Source organism: Rattus rattus, chromosome 6 (assembly GCF_011064425.1).
Source record: "Rattus rattus isolate New Zealand chromosome 6, Rrattus_CSIRO_v1, whole genome shotgun sequence".
In the NCBI taxonomy this organism is placed as follows: domain Eukaryota; kingdom Metazoa; phylum Chordata; class Mammalia; order Rodentia; family Muridae; genus Rattus; species Rattus rattus.
The window spans coordinates 124,137,027-124,161,619 of NC_046159.1; the positions used below are offsets into that span (position 1 = coordinate 124,137,027).

The 24,593-nt window shown below is 39.6% G+C and overlaps 1 pseudogene; it reads right to left on the reverse strand.

The window, feature by feature from the left end:
• Positions 1-14,805: 14,805 nt before the first annotated feature.
• LOC116902951 lies at positions 14,806-15,738 on the reverse strand (annotated as a pseudogene).
• Between the last annotated feature and the right edge of the window lie 8,855 nt (positions 15,739-24,593).

Below are 24,593 nucleotides of genomic sequence, written 5' to 3' on the forward strand. Positions count from 1 at the left end.
GAGGTGCTTTTGGACTCCAAGAATTTTATTGAGTTTTTTTACATTGATATTCATAAGGGAAATTGGTCCGAAGTTCTCTTTTTATGTTGGGTCTTGTGTGGTTTAGGTGTAAGCATAATTGTGGCTTCATAGAAGGAATTGGTAGTGTTCCTTCTGTTTCTATTTTGTGGAATCGTTTGGACAGTATTTGTATTAGGTTTTCTATGTAGGTTTGATAGAATTCTGCACTAAATCCACCTGATCCTTTGCTTTTTTGGTTGGAAGATTTTTAATAATTGCTTCTATTTCTATGGGAGTTATGGAACTGTTCAGATGGTTTATCTGATCCTGATTTAACTTTGGTACCTGTTATCTCTCTAGAAAATTGTCCATTCATACAGATTTTCTAGTTTTGTTGAATATAGGCTTTTGTAGTAAGATCTGATTTTTTTAATTTCCTCTGTTTTTGTAGTTATGTCTCCATTTTCATTTCTGATTTTGTTAATTTGGATAGTCTCTCTGTGCCCTCTGGTTTGTCTAGATAAGAGTTTATCTAGCTGTTTAATTTTCTCAAAGAACCAGCTCCTGGTTTTGTGGACTCTTTTTTTGTTTCTGCTTGGTTGATTTCAGCCCTGAGTTTGATTATTTCCTGCTCTGTGCTTCTCTTGGATATATTTGTTTCCTTTCATTCTAGATATTTTAGGTATGTTGTCAATCTGCTGATGTATTCTCTCTCCTGTTTCTTTCAGCAGGCACTCAGAGCTATGAGTTTTCCTCTTAGCACTGCTTTCATTGTGTCCCATAACTTTGGGTATGTTGTACCTTTATTTTCATTAAAATCTAAGAAGTCTTTAACTTCCCTTTGATTTCATCCTTGACCAAGTTATCATTGAGTAGAGTGTTCTTCAGCTTCCATTTATATGTGGCCTTTCTGTACTTTTTCTTGTTATTGAAGACTAGCATTAGTCTGTAGTGATCTGATAGGATGCTTGGGATTATTTTACTCGTCTTGTACCTATTGAGGCCTGTTTTGTGACCACGTATATATTCAGTTTTGGAGAAAGTGTGATGAGGTGCTGAGAAGAAGGAATATTCCTTTGTTTTAGGATGAAATGTTCTATAGACATCTGTTAAACCATATGGTTCACAGCTTCTATTAGTTTCTCTGTGTCTCTGTTTAATATCTATTTCCATGGTCTGTCCATTGCTGATAATGGAGTGTTGAAGTCTCCCACTATTACTGTTTGAGGTACAATGTGTGCTTTGAGTTTCAGTAAGGGTTCTAATATGAACATATGTGCCTTTGCATTTGGAGCATAGATATTCAGGATTGAGAGATAATCTTGGTGAATTTTTCTTTTGATGAATATGAGGTGTCCTTTCTCATCTTTTTTGATAAATTTTGATTGAAAGTCGCTTTGACTGAATATTAGAATGACTATTCCAGCTTGTTTCTTGGAACCCTTTTCTTTGAAAATTGTTTTCTAGGCTTTTATTCTGAGGTAGTATCTGTCTTTGTCACTGAGGTGTGTTTTATGCATGCAGCAAAATGCTGGGTTCTCTTTATGTATCCAGTCTGTTAGTCTATGTCTTTTTATTAGCAGTTGAGTCCATTGATGTTGAGAGATATTAAGGATCAGTGATTGTTGATTTCTGTTATTTTTGTTCTAAGAGTAGAATTATGTTTGTATGGCTATCTTCCTTTGAGTTAGTTGAACTTAGGTTACTTTCTTGCTTTTTCTAGGGTGTAGTTTCCCTCCTTGTGTTGCAGTTTTTCATCTACAATTCTTTGCAGGGAAGGATTTGTTGAAACATATTGTGTAAATTTGGTTTTGTCATGGAATATCTCAGTTTCTCCATCTATGTTAATTGAGAGTTTTGCTAGATATAGTAGCCTGGGTTGCCATTTGTGTTCTCTTAGGGTCTGTCTGACATCTGCCCAGGATCTTCTGGCTTTCCTTGTCTCTGGTGAGAAGTCTGGTGAAATTGTGATAGGTCTGCCTTTATATGTTACTTACCCTTTACCCCTTACTGCTTTAAACATCCTTTTTTGTTTTGTGCATTTAGTGTTTTGACTATTATGTGAGTGAAGGAATTTCTTTTCTAGTCCAATCTATTTGGTGTTCTGTAGGCTTTTTCTATATTAATGGGATTCTCTTTCTTTAGGATAGCGAAGGTTACTTTTATAATTTTGCTGAAGATATTTACTGGCCTTTTAGGTTGGGAATCTTTGCTCTCTTCTATACCTATTATCCTTAAGTTTAGTGCTCTTCCATCTGCTCTCAGTTGTGTCAGCATGTCTGGCGACTGACTTTCAGGCCTGGGTACAGGCAGAGTTCTAAGCTGGTCCCTCTTGGGACAGGAATGTGAGCAGAAGTGGTGGGCTCCCCTGAGCCCTCAGGATTGTCCATACTTCCGAGAGTCCAGTTCTCTCTCACCATGGTATTTGGGTACAGAGAGCTGGGGGAAAGGGTCAGCTCCTGGCTCAGGCAGAAACCAGAAGTGTTCTGTCCCAGAGTGCACCTTGGTTCATGTGTCCTTGATTGAAGTATATTATGCATCTCTGTTGCATATAATTTTTGTTTCTGAGGAGAGTGGCAAGTTTTACCTTGTGAGTATGGAAGCAAGGCATCCCAATGGATCATGTTAACTGCCTGTCACAGTACTCACTCTGTCCCCAAAACAGCCAATTTTGGAGTACTGAGCACAAACTTATGTGAGCTTCTTTGTCACACCTGCAGGAGAAATCAGAAATTTTGCACCGAATAAACAACCCTAACTTTACTCAGTTTACTTACTCCTTAGATTTAATTCTGAAAAATTTTATCACCAGGATGCCTCTCTTCAAGGATGTGGGACTCCTGGTCCCCCCAAATGTTCCCTGTTCACTTGAAGAGGGTGCTCCTACAATGTATGATGACAGTCAGGCTCTCCCTGTATGAGTCCCTCTATAAAGTACCTGTTTTGCTGATTGTGTTTTCCAATATTTCCAGACTCCTAGTTGTGGGATTTTGTCCATAAGTGAAATGTGAACTTGAATTTTAAAACACATTAGATGGAATGCAGAGAGTTCTAGCAGATCTGGAGAGTCAGAGTAATGTAGATGGAGAGAGTTGAGGCCTAGCTGTTATCTGCTCCATGAAGAGCCTGAATCTTCAGCATCATCCTCACTGACAGAGGCAGGGACAGACTTCATCTGCAATAAGGAGATGAATTTCCATAATGCAGTTAAGGAAAGCATCTGAGCCCAGTAACATAAGAGACCTGATTACCTACAGTTAAAGATGGTCAATCAAGCCTGGTGGTTTACTCTCAATGTCTGAAAATGTGATGGCTCTAGAGTTGGATGCAGGAAGATGATAAGTTCAAGGCTAGCCTTGGCTATAGTGAGAGAATCATTTACAAAAAGGAAAAGGAAGAACATTGATGTCACATAAGGGGATTTGCATTTATGACATTGGATTTGAGTAAAATGTTTTTAAAAATTCCTGTCTTGTGTCAACATTTAATTAAACAGTAGAGATGGAAATATATTCTGGAGAGAACTGGGTATTAGGAGGGAATGAATATTCTCCCAATTTTTAGACAGGGTCTCAACATGCAGCCCTAGATGGTCTAGAACTTACAATATACAGTAAGGTAGCCTTGAACTCACAGAGCTATCCCTGTGTCTACCACTCCCTCAAAGTCAAGTTCTGAAATTAAAGGTCTGTGTCATTATATTTAGCTCTGTTCATGTATTTACACTCTTCTGAAAACAGTTTATTCATTTCCACTCAAAATCTTAATGTCTATGTCTCTGTAGATATTCTCTCTTTTTAGTCAGTCAGGACATGCAGGATTTTTTCCATCTTTATTATATTGGGTATTTCTTATTTACATTTCAAATGTTAGTTGGTTTCCTGGTTTCCATGGAAACATCCCCCTAACCACTCGCACTCCCATCTATATGGGTGTTCCCCTCCCAACCCTTTCCCCATTAACACCCTCCCCACAAGAATCCCGTTCACTGGGGGTCCAGTCTTCGCAGAACCGAGGGCTTACCCTTCCACTGGTGCCTTTACTAGGCTATTTATTGCTACCTATGCAGTTGGAGCCAGGGTCAGTGCATGTATAATCTTTGGGTAGTGACTTAGTCCCTAGAAGCTCTAGTTGGTTGGCATTGTTATTCATATAGGATCTCAAGCTCCTTCAGTTCTTTCAGTCTTTCTCTGAATCCTTCAATGGAGATCCCATTCTCAGTACAGTGGTTTACTGCTGGCATTTGCCTATGTATTTGCTGTATTCTGGCTGTGTATCTCAGGAGAGATATACATCTGGTTCCTATCAGCCTGCACTTTTTTGCTTCATCCATCTTATCTAGTTTGGTGGCTGTATATGTATGAGCTGATGTGGGGCAGGCTCTGAATGGGCGTTCCTTCAACATCTGTTCTAAACTTTGCCTCCCCATCCACTTCCAAGGGTATTCTTGTTCTCTTTTAAAGGAGGAGTGAAGCATCTGCAATTTGGTCATCCTTCTTGAGTTTCATGTGTTCTGTGCACCTAGAGAAATTCGAGCATTTGAGCTAATATCCACTTATCAATGAGTGCATACCATGTGTGTTTTTCTGATTGGGTTACATCACTTAGGATGATATTTTCCAGTTCCATCCATTTGCCTGTGAATTTCATAAAGTCATTAGTTTTGATAGCTGTGAAGTATTCCATTGTGTAGGTGTACCACATTTTCTGTATCCATTCCTCTGTTGAAGGGCATCTGGGTTCTTTCCAGCTTCTGGCTATTATAAATAAGGCTGCTATGAACATAGTGCAGCACATGTCTTTGTTATATGTTGGAGCATCTTTTGGGTATATGCCCAAGAGAGGTATAGCTGGGTTCTCAGGTATTTCAATGTCCAATTTTCTGAGGAACCTCCAGACTGACTTCCAGAATGGTGGTTCCAGTCTGTAGTCCCACCAACAATGGAGGAGTGTTCCTCTTTCTCTACATCCTCACCAGCATCTGCTGTCACTGGAGTTTTTGATCTTAGCCATCCTGACTGGTGTGAGGTGAAATCTCAGGGTTGTTTTGATTTGCATTTCCCTTATGACTAAAGATGTTGAACATTTCTTTAGGTGCTTCTCAGCCATTCGGCATTCCTCAGTTGTGAATTCTTTGTTTACCTCCAAACTCCATTTTTAATACGGTTATTTCTCTTCCTGCAGTCTAACTTCGTGAGTTCTTTGTATATTTTGGATATAAGCCCTCTATCAGTTGTAGGATTGGTAAAGAACTTTTCCCAATCTGTTGGTTGCCATTTTGTCCTCACAACAGTGTCCTTTGCCTTACAAAAGCTTTGTAGTTTTATGAGATTCCATTTGTGGATTCTTGATCTTAGAGCATAAGCCATTGGTGTTCTGTTCAGGAAATTTTCTCCAGTGCCCATGTGTTTGAGATGCTTCCCCACTTTTTCTTCTATTAGGTTGAGTGTATCTGGTTTGATGTGGAGGTCCTTGATCCCCTTGGATTTAAGCATTGTCCAGGTTAATAAGGATGGATCTATCTGTATTCTACATGCTGACCTTCAGTTGCACCAACACCACTTGTTGCAAATGCTATCTTATTTGCCATTGGAACGTTTTTGGCTCCTTTGTCAAAAACAAGTGACCATAGGTGTGTCAGTTCATTTATGAGTCTTCAATTCTACTACACTGGTGTATCTACCTGTCTCTGTACCAATACCATACACTTTTTCTCGCTATTGCTTTGTAATACTGCTTGAGTTCAGGGACAGCGATTCCTGGTACTTCTTTTATTGTTGAGGATAGTTTTGGCTCTCCTGGTTTTTTTTTGACATTCCAGATGAATTTGCAAATTGTTCTGTCTAAGTGTATGAAGAATTTTGAATGAAATTCAAATTTCAAATGGAGGACTGGAATTTTGATGGGGATTGCCTTGAATCGGTATATTGCTTTTGGTAAAATGGGCATTTTTGCTATATCAATCGTGCCAATCCATGAGCATGGGATCTTTCCATCTTCTGAGAACTTTTCAATTTCTTTCTTCAGAGGCTTGAAGTTCTTATACAGATCTTTCACTTGCTTGACAAAAGTCACACCAAGTTATTTTATATCATTTGGAACTATCATGAAGGGTGTCGTTTCCTAATTTCTTTCCCAGCTTGTTTCTTTTTTGTGTAGAGGAAGGCTTCTGATTTATTTGAGTTAATTTTATACTCAGTGACTTTGCTGAAGGTGTTTATCAGTTTTAGTAGTTCTGTGGTGGAACTTTAGGGATCACTTAAATATACTATCATATCATCTATAAATAGTGATATTTTGACTTCTTGCTTTCCAATCTGTATCCCTTTGAACTCTTTTTGTTGTCTGATTGCTCTGGCTATGACTTCGAGAACTATACTGAATAAGTAAGGAGAGAATGGGCAGCCTTGTCTAGTCTCTGATTTTAGTGGGATTGCTTCAAGTTTCTCTCCATTTAGTTTAATGTTAGCTACTGATTTGCTGTATATGGCTTTTACTATGTTTAGGTATGGGCCTTGAATTCCTGTTCTTTCCAGGACTTTTATCATGAAGGGGTGTTGAATTTTGTCAAATGCTTTCTCAGCATCTGATAAAATGATCATGTAGTTTTTATCTTTCAATTTGTTTATATAGTGGATTATGCTGATGGTTTTCCGTATATTAAACCATCCCTGCATGCGTGGGATGAAGCCTTCTTGATCATGATGGATGATTGTTTTGATGTGTTCTTGGATTCGGTTTGCAGGGATTTTATTGTGTATTTTTGCATCGATATTAATGAGGGAAATTGGTCTGAAGTTCTCTTTCTTCTTTGGGTCTTTGTGTTTTCTACGTATAAGTGTAATTTTGGCTTCATAGAAGGAATTTGATAGCACTCTGACTTTCAATTTTGTGGAATAGTTAGGATAGTATTGGTATGAGGTCTTCTATGAAAGTCTGATAGAATTCTGCACTGAACCCATTTGGACCTGGGCTATGTTTGGTTGGGAGAGTTTTAATGACTGCTTCTATTTCTTTAGGTGTTATGGGGTTGTTTAAATGTTTTATGTGTTCGTGATTTAACTGGGTTATGTGGTATCTGTCTAAGAAATTGTTCATTTCCTGCAGATTTTCACATTTTGTTGAATATAGCCTTTTTGTAGCAGGATCTAATGGTTTTTTTAATTTCCTCTCATTCTGTTGTTATGTCTCCCCTTTCATTTCTGATTTTGTTAATTTGGAAACACTCTCTGTGTCCTCTCATTAGTCTGGCTAAGGGTTTATCTATCTTGTTGATTTTCTCAAAGAACCAGCTTTTGGTTCTGTTGATTCTTTGTATAGTCCTTTTTGTTTCTACTTGCTTGATTTCTTGAGTTATTTGTATATTTTGGATATAAGCCCTCTCTCAGTTGTAGGATTGGTAAAGATCTTTTCCCAATCAGTTGCTTGCCATTTTGTCCTAAAAACAGTGTTCTTTGCCTTACAGAAGCTTTGCAGTTTTATGAGATCCCATTTGTCAATTCTTGATCTTAGAGCATAAGCCATTGGTGTTTTGTTCGGGAAAATTTCTCCTGTGGTCATGTGTTCGAGATGCTTCCCCAATTTTTCTTTTATTAGTTTGAGTGTATCTGGTTTGATGTGGAGGTTCTTGATCCACTTGGACTTAGGCTTTGTACAGGGTGATAAGCATGGTTCAATCTGCATTCTTCTACATGTTGACCTCCAGTTGAACCAGCACCATTTGCTGAAAATGTTATCTTTTTTCCATTGGATGGTTTTGGCCCCTTTGTCAAAAATCAAGTGAACATAGGTGTGTGGTTTCATTTCTGGGTCTTCAATTCTATTCCACTGGTCTATCTGTCTGTCTCTGTACCAATATCATGCATTTTTTTAATAACTACTGCTCTGTAACACTGCTTTATTTCAAGGACAGTGATTCCCCCAGAAGTCCTTTTATTGTTGAGGATAGTTTTAGCTATCTGGGATTTTTGTTATTCAAGATAAATTTACAAATTGTTCTCCCTAACTCTCTGAAGAATTGGATTGGTATTTTGATGGGGATTGCATTGAATCTGTAGATTGCTTTTGGTAAAATGGCCATTTTTACAATAATAATCCTGCCAAACCATGAGCATGGGAGATCTTTTCATCTTCTGAGGTCTTCTTCAATATCTTTCTTCAGATGCTTGAAGTTCTTATCATACAGATCTTTTATTTGGTTCGTTAAAGTCACACCGAGGTATTTGCATTATTTGTGACAATTATGAAGGTTGTCGTTTCCCTAATTTCTTTCTCAGCTTGTTTCTCTTTTGTGTAGAGGAAGGATACTGATTTATTTGAATTAATTTTATACCCAGCCACTTTGCTGAAGTTGATTATCAGGTTTAGTAATTCTCTGGTGGAACTTTTGGGATCGCTTAAATATAGTATCATATCATCTGCACATAGTGATATTTTGACTTCTTTTCCAATCTCTATCCCTTTGATCTCCTTTTGTTGTCTGATTGCTCTGGCTTGAACTTCAAGAACTATATTGAATAAGTAAGGAGAGAGTGGGTAGCCTTGTCTAGTCCCTGATTTTAGTAGGATTGCTTCAAGTTTCTCGCCATTTACTTTAATGTTAACTACTGATTTGCTGTATATGTCTTTTACTATGTTTAGGTATGGGCCTTGAATTCCTATTCTTTCCAGGACTTTTATCATGAAAGGGTGTTGAATTTTGTCAAATGCCTTCTCAGCATCTAATGAAATGATCATGTGGTTTTTGTCTTTCAGTTTGTTTATGTAATGGATTCCATTGATGGTTTTCTGTATATTAATCTGTCCCTGCATGGCTGGGATGAAGCCTACTTGATCATGGTGGATGATTGTTATGATGTGCTCTTGGATTCGGTTTGCCAGAATTTTATTGAGTATTTTGTGTCGATATTCATAAGGAAAATTGGTCTGAAGTTCTCTTTCTTTGTTGGGTCTTTGTGTGGTTTATGTATAAGTGTAATTTTGGCTTCATAGAAGGAATTCAGTTGCGCTCAGAATTTTTGACTGTGGAATGGCAACTTAATCCCTCCAATCTTTCTTCTGGAGATGGACTACACAAGTTCCTTCTACCCACTATTGAGCATTTCTTTTTTTTCTTTTCTTTTCTTTTTTTCAGAGCTGGGGACTGAACCCAGGGCCTTGCGCTTGCTAGGCAAGCACTCTACCACTGAGCTAAATCCCTAACCCCAGAGCATTTCTTCTAATGTGGGGTTGCAGTGCCTGGGGGAAGGGACTCTCTGGCCTGGCTAGGTGTATGGGTTCAGGTAAAGGGAAGAGCGATCAGGCAGGGAAGGGGGGACTGCTTCAGCCTCCTCCACTGCTGGTCCTGCTCCTTTCCACCACAGCTACTTCACTTGCTAAGGCTGGGCTGAGCCAGCAGGAGACAGACTAGCTGGGGATTGGGGGAAGGTATCTTCTGGTGGTGATTAAAGAAGAGCAGAACTCTTCTCCAAGTGGCAGTGTTACAGCTCTTATGACAGAAGCTCTCAGAAGATGGAATAATTCCTGCAGACTTTCGATCCTGAACACAATTCTTAAATACAGTTTTTGGATGGATCAGTGTCTGACAGCAGGTACTTCCTATTGGTTTTGCCTGAGAGCATGGGAAGACCTCATCTACATATTTGGGGTGTGTGGTCCTGTTTCTATGACTGATATGCCTTTAGCATATGTAACCTGTTCTCACCTTGTCACCTGTGGAGGACTGGCTTTGGATATTGTTCTACGTGATTGGTCTGTCTCAAACCTCTCTACAGGGTTTTGTGTGGGACTGCAGCTAGTGAGGACTTCTTCTCCTGGGAGAATGGGAATGTTCCTACCATCCCTTTTAGGGTCTCTGGCGATTCAACCCATCTTGACCAGGAATCAAGGTACCTTCCGCAGACTACCACACTTCAATCTAAGGTCCCTTTCTCTGAGTCCTGAGCATCTCTCACTTCCCAGGTTTCTAGTACATTCTAGAGTGTTGCTCCACCTTCTTTAGGGAAAGACTGGAAGTAGCTGAAGAGGAGGGTGACTCCATAGTAAGTCCAGCATTTTCAACTAACCTGGAAATCAGAGATCTCTCAGACACTGAGCCATCAACCAGGCAGCATATACCAGCTGATATGAGACCCTCAACACATATACAGCAAAGGACTGCCTGGACTGACCACATGTAACTAACCCCTGAGATACTTAAGGGCACAGGTATTGTGGAGGTCTGGTGCGGTGGGGTTGGGTGTGGGGACACCCCTTTGGTGATGTGGAAGGAGGTAGGGGATAAAGAGCATTTAGAAGGGGGACTGGGAGGGAGATAATGACTGGAATGTAAAAATAGGATAAAGAATAATAATTAAAAAATAAATAAACATTTAAAAACACAGTAAAAAAAAAAGAAAACACAGACCCAGTGCTATATCAGTCTGTCTAGGACAAAATGAGATGCTCCAAATCCTATATACAAACAGAGACTGGAGTGCACTGTAGTCTCACCCTTTAAAGAGTGCAGTGTACCCTCACCTTGTCATGCCTACATTTTCTCTCTTACTGTTTTATTTTGCTTATTAAAATAGAAATTATGCATATATATTAAAAAGGAATTATTAAGTTCTCATACAGGTGAATTAACAGTATACTTGAAAGCTCTTTAACAAAATAAGTAATCCCACCCAAGAAGGGTAGACAGCAGACAAAGAGTCAAAATCAGGACTGAAACCAATAAAGTAGAAATAAAGAGAATACCACAAAGAGTCAATGAAACAAAGAACTGGTTCTTTGAGAAAATCAAGAGGATAGCAAATTTCTAGCCAACTTAATCAAATGACACAGACAAAATATCCAAAGTATCAAAAGAAAAAGGAGGTGGGACATTATTGCAGTCACAGAGAAAATTCAGAGAATCATTAGGTCTTATATAAAAAGTTTTACTTCACAAATTTGAAAAATCTAAAAGAAATGCATATTTTTGCAATAGATATAACTTACCAAAGTTAAATCAGGATCAGGTAGACTATTTAGATAGTCCTAGTGACTCTTAAGGAAAGAGGAGTAGTCATAAAAAGTCTCCCAAACAAAAAAAAGCACAGGACCAGGCCTTAGCACAGAATTATATTAGACATTCAAGGAAGAGCTAATACCAATATGCCTCAAATAATTCCACAAAACAGAAACAGAAGTAAATTGTCAAATTTCTTTTATGAGACTGCAGTTACCTTGATATATAAACAGCACAAAGATTCAACAAAGAAAGAGGATTACAGATCAATTCTGCTTGTGAACATTGATGCAAAAATATCCAACAAAACACTTGCAGAGTGAATCCAAGAGCATATCAAAAAGATCATCCACAATAGTAAGGTAGGCTTCATCTCAGAGATGCAGGGATGTTTCAACATATGGAAATATAACAATGTAATCTACCATATAAACAAACTGAAAGAAAAAAATAAAAAACAAATGATCATCTCATTAGCTTCTGAAAAAGGCCTTAACAAAATCCATCCCTCCCCCCTTCATGATATAAGTCTTGGAGAGATCATGGATTCAAGGCACATACATAAACATAATGAAGGTGATATACAACAAGCTGGTATCTATAAAATGCAATGGAGCAAATTTAAAGCAAATTCTTCTGAAATCTGGGACAAAACAAGGCTGCCCACTCTATTCCTACCCAATGTAGTACTTGAAGTTCTAGCAATAGCTATAAGATGATGAAAGGGGATCAAGGGGATATAATCAAGGAAGAAGTCAAAATATCACTATTGGTGGATGATATAATAGTATATATGTAGAAACCCAAAAATTCTACTGAGAAATCCTAAAGCTGAAAAACACTTTCAGCAAAGTGGCTAGATAAAACATTTACTCAAAGAAATCTGTAGTGTTCCTTTATACAAATGATAAGTGGACTAAGAATGAAATTAGGGGAAAACACACTTTTGAAAACCCATGAATAATATAAAATATCTTAGTGTAACTCTAACAAAGCAAGTAAAAGACATGACAAAAAACATCCAGTCCCTGAAGTAAGAAAATGAAAAAGATATTGGGAGATAGAAAGCTCCCCCATACTCATGGATTGGTAAGATTAACATACGAAAAAATGGTCATCTAACCAAAAGTAAACTCCAGATTCAGTGCAATTCCAGTTCAAAATACATCACAATTTTTCACATATATGAAAAGAGCATTTCTCAATTTCATATGGAAAAACAAAAACCCAGGATATCCAAAAAATCCTGAACTATAAAAGAACTTCATGAGAAATGACTGTCTCTGACCTCAAGCTGTATTTAAGAGAAATAATAACAAAAATATTCATGGTAATTGGGCACACACAGACTGGTTGATCAATGGAATCAACTCAAATTCCCAGAAATAAACCCACAGACCTAAAGAAAAATGTGTTTTGATAAAGAACAAAAATTATATAATGAAAAAGATAAAAATATCATCAAAAATAGTGCTGGTCTAACTGTATGTCCACATTTAGAAGAATGAAAATAGATCCATATTTATCATCCTGCACAGACCTCAAGCCCAAGTGTATCAAAGACTTAATATAAAACCAGATACATTAAATATAATATATCAGAGAGTGGGAAATAACCCTGAACTCACTGGTACAATGAACAACTTCCTGAACAGAACACAGTGGATTAGACTAATAGTTAATAAATTGGGTCTCATGAAACTGAATTCTGCTGTAAGTCAAAGGACACTGTCAAACTGACAAAACTGAAGCCTACAGATTGGGAAAGAATTTTCATCAACCCCACACCTGAGGGCTAATACCCAAAGTTTACGAAGAACTCGAGAAGTTAGACACAAACAACACAAATAACCAAATTTTAAAAGTGGAGTATAGAGTTAAACAGAGAATTATCAACAGAGGAATCTTGTAAAGCTGAAAACCACTTAATGAAATGTTTGAAGTACTTAATCACCAGGGAAATGCAAATAAAAACAACTCTGAGATTCCATATTACATCCACCAGAAGGGCAAAGATAAAAACTCTAGAGACAGCACACATTAGTGAGAAGGTAGAGCAAGGGGAATACTTCTTCACTGCTGGGGAGACTACAAACTTGGACAACTTCTTTGAAAATCAACTTGGGGGTTTCTCAGAAAACAGATAAGAGTTCTACCTCAAGACACAACTATATCACTCCTGGGTTTATAGCCAAAAGATTCTCCAACATTCCACAAAGTCACTTGCTCAATCAAGCTCAAAGTTTCTTTATTAGTAAAAGCCAGAAAGAAGAAATGACCTAGATGCCCCTCAACTGATAAATGGATAAAGAAAATGTGTTTCATTTACACAATATAATTCTACTCAGCTATTAAAAACAGGACATCATTCTTTTGCAGTCAAATGACAGAACTAGAAAATATCATAATGAATGAGGTAACTCAGGGCAAAAAGCATTTGCATGGTTTGTACTTAATTCTAGGTATATAACAGTCATAAAATATAAGATGAACACACTGTAACCAACAGAACAAAAGAAGCTAAACCACAAAGAGAGTCCAAGAGAGAATGGTTGCATCTTTATCATAAGACTGAATAAAATAGATATTGAAGGTGGATGGAAAGAGGTAACTGGATGGGAGAAGGGATGGGGAGGATTCATGTATAGGGAGAGCAGGGAAAAGATTGGAAATCCATAGGGCAACATTTCTGGGACATGTCAGAGACCTGGGATAGGAGAGGCCCCAGGATATCTCTGGGGGCAACTCTAGCTGAGATTACTAGCAGCAGAGATTATGGATCCAGAAGTGACTATTTCCTGTAACCAAGAAGGACTCCCAGTGGAGAGCTAAGGACACCAACCCACTTACAAAACTTTCTACCTATAATGTGTCCTACCTACAAGATGTGAAGGGGCAAAGATTGAGCAGAGTAGGAAGGAGCAGCCAACCAATGACTGGCCTAACTTGAGACCTATCCCATGGACAAGAAGCAATCCTTGACACTATTAATGAGACCCTGTTATGTGTCCAGACAGGAGTCTAGCATAGCTGTTCTCTGAGAGGCTCCAATGGGCATGAAGACCAACAGAGAAAACTAATATAGATCCTAGAGTGCTCACAGAGGCTAAAGCACCAATCAAAGACTGAGCACAGGCTGGATATTAAAGCATCCAAGGGAAAAAGTTGCTGAGACCTACAGACAGACATTGGATGGAGCTCTGTGAGTCTTATGGAAGAGTTGGCTGGAGGATTGAGGGAACAGACAAGGACAGGGACACTACAGGAAGACCACCAGAGTAAACTAACATGGAACTTTGGTGGTCCCAGAGATTTAACTACCAGCCAAAGAGCCACCACAGGTTGGACCTATGCCTACTGCATATATCAGATATACAGTTGTCTTTGTGCAAGTCCTGCAAGAACTAGAGTGGGTGCTGTTCCTGAATCTGTTTCCTGCTGGTGTATCCTCTTTAATTAATTGTGTTTCCTTGTCTGGCCTCAGTGGGAGAGGATATGCCTAGTCCTTCAGGGAATTGATGATGTGCCAGGTTGGAGGAAATGATACCAAAAGTGGACTCCCCTTGTAAGAAGAGAAGGGGAGAGGGGTATGGAGGAAGGACTAGTGTGAAGGGTACTAGTGAAAAAATGTGCAGTTTCTGGTTTAATTTTCTTTTATATAATTTTATACATACAAACTAAACACAATTAACAGAAAAAAGATAATTTTATATGATAAACTTAAGCCAGAGTGTGTTTTAATATGTCATGAGTCATAGCTCTGATCACAATTTAGTAGATTATATTCAGGGTCCATACCCATTACTGAATAATCAAATATTTCCTATTCTGCCACACATTTACCTCAAAAACTTGATTATGTGCTTTTCAGAGAAAACAAACACAAATGAGCTGATGGTGGCATAGCTATGGGACACAATAATTTGCAAAGAATAGAACATTGACCCATTCTTGAACTTTGTCCTTGAGTGGAAGATAACAGTGCCTAAAATGTAGAGAACCACAAAGAAGCTCATGAGCAGCAGGATGGTCCAGGTGGCACTTTGTTCTGGGGATGCTTTTGAAGAAATGCTGGTGCTGTGAAGATGCTGGGCCTGCTTCTTGTGCCTCCATAGGAGAGTCACCATGTACCCACTGGATAGAGCCATGAGACTGAGAAGAAAGGCTTCCCTGATGGCCATCTGTAAAGAAAACATGCTTGTTCTGGAATAACTCATGGGTAGGAGTGAGTAGGACTGAGTAACATACATAAAATGATCTGAGGTTAAATTGGGGGTAGCAAAGACCAATACAAAGAGGTGATTGCTAAAAGTCATATAGAGAACACAGAAGAAAAGATAGGCACCTGAAATGTGATGGGGAGATTTATTTTTAAACTATGTTAAGCAGGAGTTTCTAGGACTGAGAGTGATGGTCCAAAGGACATGCAGCAGACAGGGAGCACAAAGGTTGAAACCCCTCAAAAGTCTGTGAAAATAGATAAGGGACCTGCATGTGGTAGAATCCCATATCCCCTGAGACATAAAAATGTCCGCAGCTATGAGTCCCATAGTTATAAGTAGCATTAGTTGGGCTAAGGATAAGAAAGTAATGCAGAGATCAATGGGCTTAGACCTGTTCTCTTCAAAGAACATGCAGAGGTGGGCAAAAAACAGGATACTGTTAGCTGAGATCCCAACACTCAATTCAGAGAACAAGGTGATTTTCATGTTAGTGTCAGAGGGGTGTATGTTGTCTTTATTCATTGTATGTTGGTTTGAAGCAAATACCAAAAACCTGAGAAGAAAAGAGAAAACACTTCATTACAAAATACAGCCTTGTTCACAAATGCCAACCTACACTGAGATGGCAACAAGGTGTCACCTAATCCCGATTCCATGTCACCAACGTCAGCTCCAGCTCACACTACCTCAAAGCCATCCTCACTGTCTCCACTGTCTTAATCCTTTCCAATAAAGGCTGAATTGACTGCACTATTGTGAGGCAGCTACCTCAGAATATAAACTTTCTAGTACAGTAACATTTCCATGAATTCTAAGAATTAGTTCCCTCTCCAGGTCCATGGGTTTGGGTCATTCTGAAGCAAGAACAGCATCTCATTAGATTGTCAGACACAAAATAGCTTTACATCTGTTTAGTTTGAATGGAGAAGATTTAATAAAACTAGAAATATTCCCTCCTAGCAGATTGGGTGCCCATGGGTTCCAGAGTACAGGGTCACTTTTTTCAGTGTCTGCTTTATTCTGCTCTTTTACCACCCTGACAAATATTCATCTTCTCTCCCCCCCTCTCTGTTGCATGCACATTTGTATGTTTTCCTATCCCACACTTTTTCTCATCTTCAATATCATTGCCCATTTTTTCTGACACAGCTTTTCTCGGTGTAGCATTCGCTGTCCGAGAATCCATTCTGTACACCAGGATGTTCTCTGACTCAGAGATCTGTTAGCAACTACCTCCCAAGTGATTGGATTAAAGACATGTGCCAACACTGCCCAGCCAGCCAAAGTATTCTTATTAAATCTCCAGAAGAATTGGTTACCAATTTGGACTCTGAATCAAATTCTACCCACTGCCATTTCCTCAAAATGTGAACTTAAGCACTCAGAGCTCCAGTCACCTCCTCTAGAATATATAGAGAGTGAGTCCTGTACCTGTGTCAGAGGACCCTATGTGTTAAAGAACATTCTGTATACATACCTACTGTCTTATTCAAGGTTTCTATTCCTGGACAAACATCATGACCAAGAAGCAAGTTGGAGAGGAAAGGGTTTATTCGGCTTATACTGCCACATGGTTGTTTATCACCAAAGGAAATCAGGACTGGAACTCAGGCAGGTCATAAAGCAGGAGCTGATTCAAATGCCATGGAGGATTGTATCATACTGGCTTGCTTCAACCAGCTTGCTCAGCTTGCTTTCTTATGGAATCCAAGGCCACCAGACAAGGGATCACAAAGGGCTGGCTCCTCCCACCTTGACCACTATTTAAGAAAAATGCCTTACAGCTGTATCTCATGAAGGCATTTCCACAACTGAGGCTCCTTTGCTGTGATAATGCCATCTTGTGTCATCTTGACACACACCCACCAAACCTGGAATGGTTTCTGGCACAGAATGATCTCTATAGATATGTCAGCTGATGATTTTTTTACATACAGTGTCTTGTTATGTGGCCGGCAGAGACAATTCAGCTCTCATAATGACTGTTCAGTTATTTACCTACTTGAAAATGAAAAAAACAAAAATGATGAATACAATAGAATGATCCAGTCATGTTCTCTCTCCAAGCAGCTTGAAATCCTGGGTTTTCTCCAAATTCTTAATGACTCTGCATCCAATCTGTGACTTTAATCTTCTGCCATGATACCTCTGTCAAAAGAGCCTGGAATCAAATATTGCTGTGAACATACACTTACTTTTTCTCTTTTGGCATGTAAAATCAGGGTGGAAAATAAAAATAACAGTTATACTAGACTTAGAGTCATTGCATTCTATGGTCATGAATAAATGAAAAATAGCCACCGAGTCTTGAAGGATAGACTCTAGAGGAGTATTCAATGTCCTTCTAGGTACAGGAGGCTTCTCCAGATTTTAGAGAAACCTGCACAAGGAACATGAGAAATGCAGTAGGCATTTTATGTAGAAGTCATTATTTCCTTAAATGAACATTTAGTATGTTTGAGGCCTATCCTGTTGTAAAAAAGTTCCCAGATACATAGTAAAGGATTATGAGCTACAAATCAAGGGTGCGAGATGAAATAATTTCATAGTTTTTTAGTTCATATTGTGCTGTAATATATAAACAAGAAGCAAAATGTTTAAAATGTTCTAAATATTTATCAAGAAAACTTGTCTTTGCAGCAGAAAAAGACCACTACATATAACTGTGGGTCCACGTTCTATCCTGCCAATGCAGGGAGCCTGAGTATGTTTCCTTAATGCCACCACTGTTAGTCCTGGACTTACTGGGCTTCAGGAAAGATTTAAGACTCTCCTTTGGGAAAAGGAAAATGCAGTCAGAGATATAGGCCGGTGAAATCTGATCTTCCCTGACTCCCAGGCATCTAGTTGCAACTAGAAATCCACACAGAGAAGCTGGGAATGAAATGTTGGTGAGCCAGTAGCCCATGAAAAGGCCACCACCTGGAGGATGAGGACATCTAGCCCTGGGATGGGGCTGGGCCCACAGGCTTGGCTTAGCTGGGAAGATGGCAATGATTGTCTGGAAATACAAAGAAGCCTTCTATGAGAGATTTAGGCAGCAAGGCTCTGTAAGCAATGACTTACTCCATACTCCCTGCTGCAGTGGTACATGAAAGAGACAGTCCTCACTTCCAAACTGTTTATCAGTTGTTCATTGTGGAAAATGGATGTGTACCTACTCCTTAGGTTGTCCAAAAGATTTCATAACTTTTGTGGGAAGGAATGTCTAGGAAGAGAAGATTATTGGCTAAACCCTCACAGACTTGAAGCACCACATTAGCATGGAAAGCTCTGCTTTTGGCTACATGACCAACATAGGTAGATTAGCACATGTTCCAAGCCAAGAATCTGGCAGGGAGCAGGGAGGGACCTACTCTCAGGAATGGGTACTCAATTTCTGGTGTCTCAGACTTGCTCTACCTTACCAAGTTTCCTGACATGGTCTGCTTTCCACAGAAAACTACAGTTGATTTCTAAAGTTGGGGATCCCAGTCTCAGTGAACCCATCTACCAAAAAATTACTGTAGCCAAAGCTCAAAGAACACTGCACAAGTTAGGTGGAACCACTGAAGAGCTGGACCATCAGGAAGTTTGCTGTGAGATGGTGTCTCCTGATCCTATTAAGCAGATGAGGCTGCCTAAACATGAGCTAAAAAGGACAAAACTGAGATATACAATGTACAGAAAAGCCCACTATTCAGCCTACACAAAGAACTGCAGATAGATAAAGAAAGCCATGAGCAGGAGGAATCATCTTCTCCAGGGGAGAGCACACCAAAACCAAAATGAGTATGGAAAACACATATACAAGGAGCAGTACAAACACTGAGGATGTTATAGTGGTGCATTTGAGAATATGTATTATGTAATAAAGAGAGTACATCAAAGTAAAGGACAGCATGGGAGGGGAGTTTTTGAAAGGGGTTTGAAGAAGATATGGTACAGTATAACTAGTATCATTAAAATATTTTTAAAAAAAATTAAAAATGATGAGATGAAGCAATAGGGAAAATGTGAGAATTCATCAAACCTAGGTGAAAATTAATAATTCAGAGCTGAGGCGAATAGTTGGTGAAAATATTTAATAATTTGACTTTGTGAAATAGGTTGGGGAGGAAGAAGGAAAGGTTTAGCGGACAGAATTAGAGAACAAAACACAGCTATAGCAGGAAAGAGCCAGAAGGATCCTGAGCATTCCTTTATAGAGCAACTGTAAAGGCTTCAACTGACTAGGAGAACAGAGACAGCCCCTTGTTATGCATGGAGCCAGGAAACCAAGGCTATAGGCACTGTGTTACTTCAGTTACACAAATCGTGGATAGCCTGAGATTCATAACATCATCAATAGGCTGCAAATTAGTGGCCAGTGTTGAGCACAAAAATGATCTGACCTTGTCATCTAGTGGGGAAGTAGAGAACAGAAAGGGAGAGGGAAAACTCTCTGCAGAACCCACTACATGCTGGGTGCTTATGTCCCTGTGAGTACCCTGCATCCAGGATGGAGAAAGGCAGTGTGTCTTTGTCCTCCTCTATAACATGGTACAGCCTACCTATACTCTGGTGCGGAGAGGCTGTGTAAAGAGCAGGGTTTAAGTCAGGTCTGAGAAATACTTGTCTATCCTTATGTTTATGAAATTGTATGTTTGTGTTTGTCATTGTCACACAGCTCACCCTTTCCATGCTACCATTGCTATCACCCCTGCTGTGCCTCCTCTTACAATGGACCCTGGCTTTGGAAGGTGGGAATGGCCCTGCTTCATGAAAGTAGGTTCTGTTTAGAATGGAGTTCCATCAGGCAGTAATCTTATCTAACAATTCTACTTAGAGAACTACTTGGAAGGCAATGGGAGAGAAGCCACCAGTGACTCATAAAAGGAAATCCACCAGTAAGCAGATATCAGCATGGTGTCCAGAAGAGCTATGAAGAGAGGGACTGTATAGTTGTGATGGAGGAAACCATGAAGAATGTGTTGGCCAAGAACTGACTGAAATGCTTCATATTGTCAACTGGGCTCACACTTGCAGCTAGACTGTTGCAGTATTCAAAACACATCTTCAAAAAATTCCAGAAATGCCAGTGTACTCTTATGGTGAAGGGACAGGAAATCCCAGTGGAGCCTTGTCACAGACCTCACAGGAATTTTGTCACAGATGCCTGCTGTTAATATGGAGACTGAGCCATTCTGTAGTAAAAACTTTCTCTGACAAACCTGTGATGTGATGGATGAATCCCATGATGGAACAAGTGATTAATGGTCGCACTGTCCAGCAGCTTTGATGGTCTCTTTGTAACACATGGAGAGACAGAATTATGTTTATCTATCTCTAACCCAATTAGAAGATACAGTTTGGGGAACTGTGGGAAGTAGTAAGAGAGAACAGACCTAGAGAAAGCAATAAAATCCAGGTTGCCCCATTATTTGAGTGTTTTGTAATTGTTTCTCTCAAGAAACCAGAGTCATAAATTCCTGTTCTTAGGGCCTGGGGAAACCATCAGACCAAAACCACCACTACGCTTAGCATGGCCTTGATATTTCATAACTGGCAACAATGTCACCTATCTGAGACATCCCATGGGGCAGAGTGAAGGCTGACAACTACTGAGTTCTAGCAGCTCTAGATGAACTGGGAGTGAGACACAACACAGTATGAGGATATGCACTGCAGCTTTGATCATGCAGGTTCATTTCCTTGGAAAGATTCTCCTGTCACACTTAGGGTTTTATTACTGTGAACAGATATCATGACCAAGAGAACTCTTAGAAGGGCAACATTTAAGTGGGACTGGCTAAAGGACTCTGAGGTTCAGTCCATTATCATCAAGATTGGCATGGTAGCATCCAGACAGGCATACCGTGGGAGGAGCAGAGCATTCTACATCTTGTTCCAAATGCAAACAGGAGAAGACTATTTTCCTGGAAGCTAGGAGGAGGGTCTCAAAGACCACCCCCACAGTGAACCACTTCTTCCAAAAAGGCAACACCTACTCAAACAAGATCACACCACCTAGTAGTGAGATTCTCTGGGCCAACATTATTCAACCCACTAGATTCCACTCCCTGGCCCCCATAGGCTAATTTAGACACATGAGAATATGTATAGTATAGTATAGTATAGTATAGTATAGTATAGTATACATAGTATAATAAAAAGAATAATTTAGGGCAATTTCCAACATTCTAATACTCTATACCAGTCTCAAACATGTGAAAAATCCAATGTTTAAAGTCTCCTCAAAATTCATCCAATCACATAACAGTAATCTGCAAAGCAAGACAGGACACTAGCTGGGCAAACTCCAAATTCTCCATCTTCATGTCAGAATCCAAAGTGGTTTCAGAACTCCAACTCCTTTTTCACCTTTGTCGACAGCAACAAACTTCTTTTCCTGGGCTGCTTCCACTGCCTATTGGCAGCTTTCTTCAGCAGATATCACACAGCAATGGCAGCTCAAACATTTTCAGGTCTCCAAGGCAATTTCTACATTATAACTTCTTGTTGCAGTCTGCAATCCACACCTGATCTTCTGGGCTGCTACAAAGGGCTTGGACTACACATTAATATTCTGCTCCTCTGATAATTCTAGAGCCAGGCTTCCACAGTTCAACTCATCCTCAGCAACAAACTCCTCCATATTCCTAATAGGATATCACATAAGCTCCACTTACAGCATCTCACTGCACTCAAAAGGCCCAAAGGTCACATTCCTCCAAGAAAAACATGGTCAGTCCTATCACAGCAATACCACATTCACTGTCATAACCTTCATCTTAGAGCTTTACTGATGGGAACTGACAACATAACAAGGGAAACTCTTTTTTTTTTATTAACTTGAGTATTTCTTATGTACATTTCGAGTGTTATTCCATTTCCCGGTTTCCGGGCAAACATCCCCTTCCCTCCCCCCCTTCCTTTTGGGTGTTCCCCTCCCCACCCCCCCCCCATTGCCGCCCTCCCCCCCGACAGTCCCCTAGTTCACTGGGGTTCAGTCTTAGCAGGACCCAGGGCTTCCCCTTCCACTGGTGCTCTTACTAGATATTCATTTGCTACCTATGAGGTCAGAGTCCAGGGTCAGTCCATGTATAGTCTTTAGGTAGTGGCTTAGTCCTGGAAGCTCTGGTTGCTTGGCATTGTTGTACATATGGGGTCTCAAGCCCCTTCAAGCTCTTCCAGTTAACAAGGGAAACTCTTATAAGGACAACATTTAGTTGGCACAAGCTTACAGTTCAGAGGTTCATGATCATCAATGTGAGATGGTAGCTTCCAGGCATGCATGGTGCAGGAGGAGCTGAGAGTTCTTCATCTTGTTCCAAAGGCAAACAGGAAAAGACTGGCTTGCAGGCAACTATGATAAGGGTCTTAAAGCCCATGCCAACAATACTACTTCCAACAAAGCCACACCTACTGCAACAAGGCATTATCTCCTAATAATCTCACTACCTGGGGCAAGCATATTCAGACCACTACAGCTTTATATCTATGAATTATTCAAACCACAGAAGTCATGTCCAATAACAGCTTGAGACACCCACAGATGAGGACATTACATAAAGCTGTTGGTTTAAGGTTGTCTTGATAATGTGAGATGTGGTAATGTGAGATATGTAAAAAAGAATAAGCCAGGAATTTCAATGTGACTTAAGTGCTGAAACAGAAAATCAATTAACTTTGGAAAATTAGTGCAAACCAAAAATCTATGAGTATTCCAAAAGTGAGCAAAATCTATGAATATTAGATGTTACAAAAAATGAATATTCTCAGAAGAAAATATGTTCATTCCCTAAGCACACATTCCTCTGTGCTGAGCAGCCACCAGAGCCCAACGTCTCCATTGTAGATACTGAAAACCTCCTTGTAGCCTGCAAACTCCTCCACCCTCACCTATCTGGGTGTCTGAGACCAGACATTCTGATTCTGCACTTGGGTGCAGGGCACTTACCCAGGTGGATGTGGCAGGGGAGGACTCTGTGCCTGAGGAGATCCTGCACAGGATAAAGGGAGTCTTTAATGTATATCTGCAATTTGTAAATTTAGTGTTTGTAGAATGTGACAATTTTTACAGTGAAGCATGGAGAAGTTGCATCCCAGTGGAGCATCTTCCCTGCCTTTGATCTTACTCCCTGTGATCTGGATAACAGCCATCTGGGGAGGGATGAACAAAAACTTTGTCTGAGTTATCTTTGCAATGCCTGGGGAGGGATCAGAAAGTTTGCACCAACTAGACAACTCTCACTTTTGTCACTCGAACCTCAGGTGTAATCAACCCAAGCAATTTCACACTTAGTAATATGTCTTTCCAGGATGAGACACTCATGGCCTCCCAAGACTTCCCAATGATTCTAAGGTTCTCAAATTTCTAGAGTGTTAACTTGGAGCCTTTTGCTCAGTCAGTCCTGATGGGGAACATCTGTTTTCCATGTAGTGTTGGTTCTGTATGCCTTAATTTCCATGCACTCAGCTTCAGGATTTGAGCTGTGAGTGAAACTTACAAGTAAATTTAAAAAGAAATGATAGGAAAGTAGAGGGCGACGGAGAGAGCTGGTGGCCTTTTTTGAGACAGTCTTGGGCACATGAAAGCAGCTTAGTCCAGATTTAACCTAAACTCATAGTACCACTTACTCTTCACTCTCTGATTCATGTTTGGAGTCAAGATGTGAGTTCTCATTAACAGGATACCTTAAGAGAATAAAATTTACTGGAGGCTGAAACTCAACTTTCACTTGATGCAGAACATTGAGGTTATCATGAAAGGATGAAAACTTTGCATCAGAAGCTGGACAAGGATCTTGACAACATCATGGTTTGACTCCAAATATCTATAAAGTGATGGTGTTATCAAAAATTAGTCTCCATAGTGATTGCAGGGGATTTATTTTGACACCTAGAGCACAGAAGCTGAGGAGCTTAGAAATCTGATGCATTTCCAGTGAAATCCTGCTTAGGTTTCAGTGCTGAAATGTTTCAAAGAGCAAGCTTCATGCCCCCCCATTCAGTCCCATAGTGTACTGTTGTACAAACATTTCTTCTGAGTCACAATGGACCATGCTGCTTTCAACTGAGCCAACACAGGCCCTTGATCCTCAAAATCAGGTGATACATTATCCTCACTCTTTTATAAACCACAGTGTCAGATATTTTTACTCAGAAGAAACTATACATATACTAACCCTGCATATAGAAGTCTCATCAAGAAATAGGAGATAAAGGCTTTGCTGAAAACAATGGTAACAAAACAAATGAGATTGATGTTTGCATATAATTTGTTTCTATTTTTTCTAATAAAACGATCCAACATTTACTGATCTTAATTACACTCAGTCACAATTACTTCTGTTTTACCCAAATTTATTCTTCCCATTCTTATTCTCCTTGAATTAAACTTGATTATTAGAGAC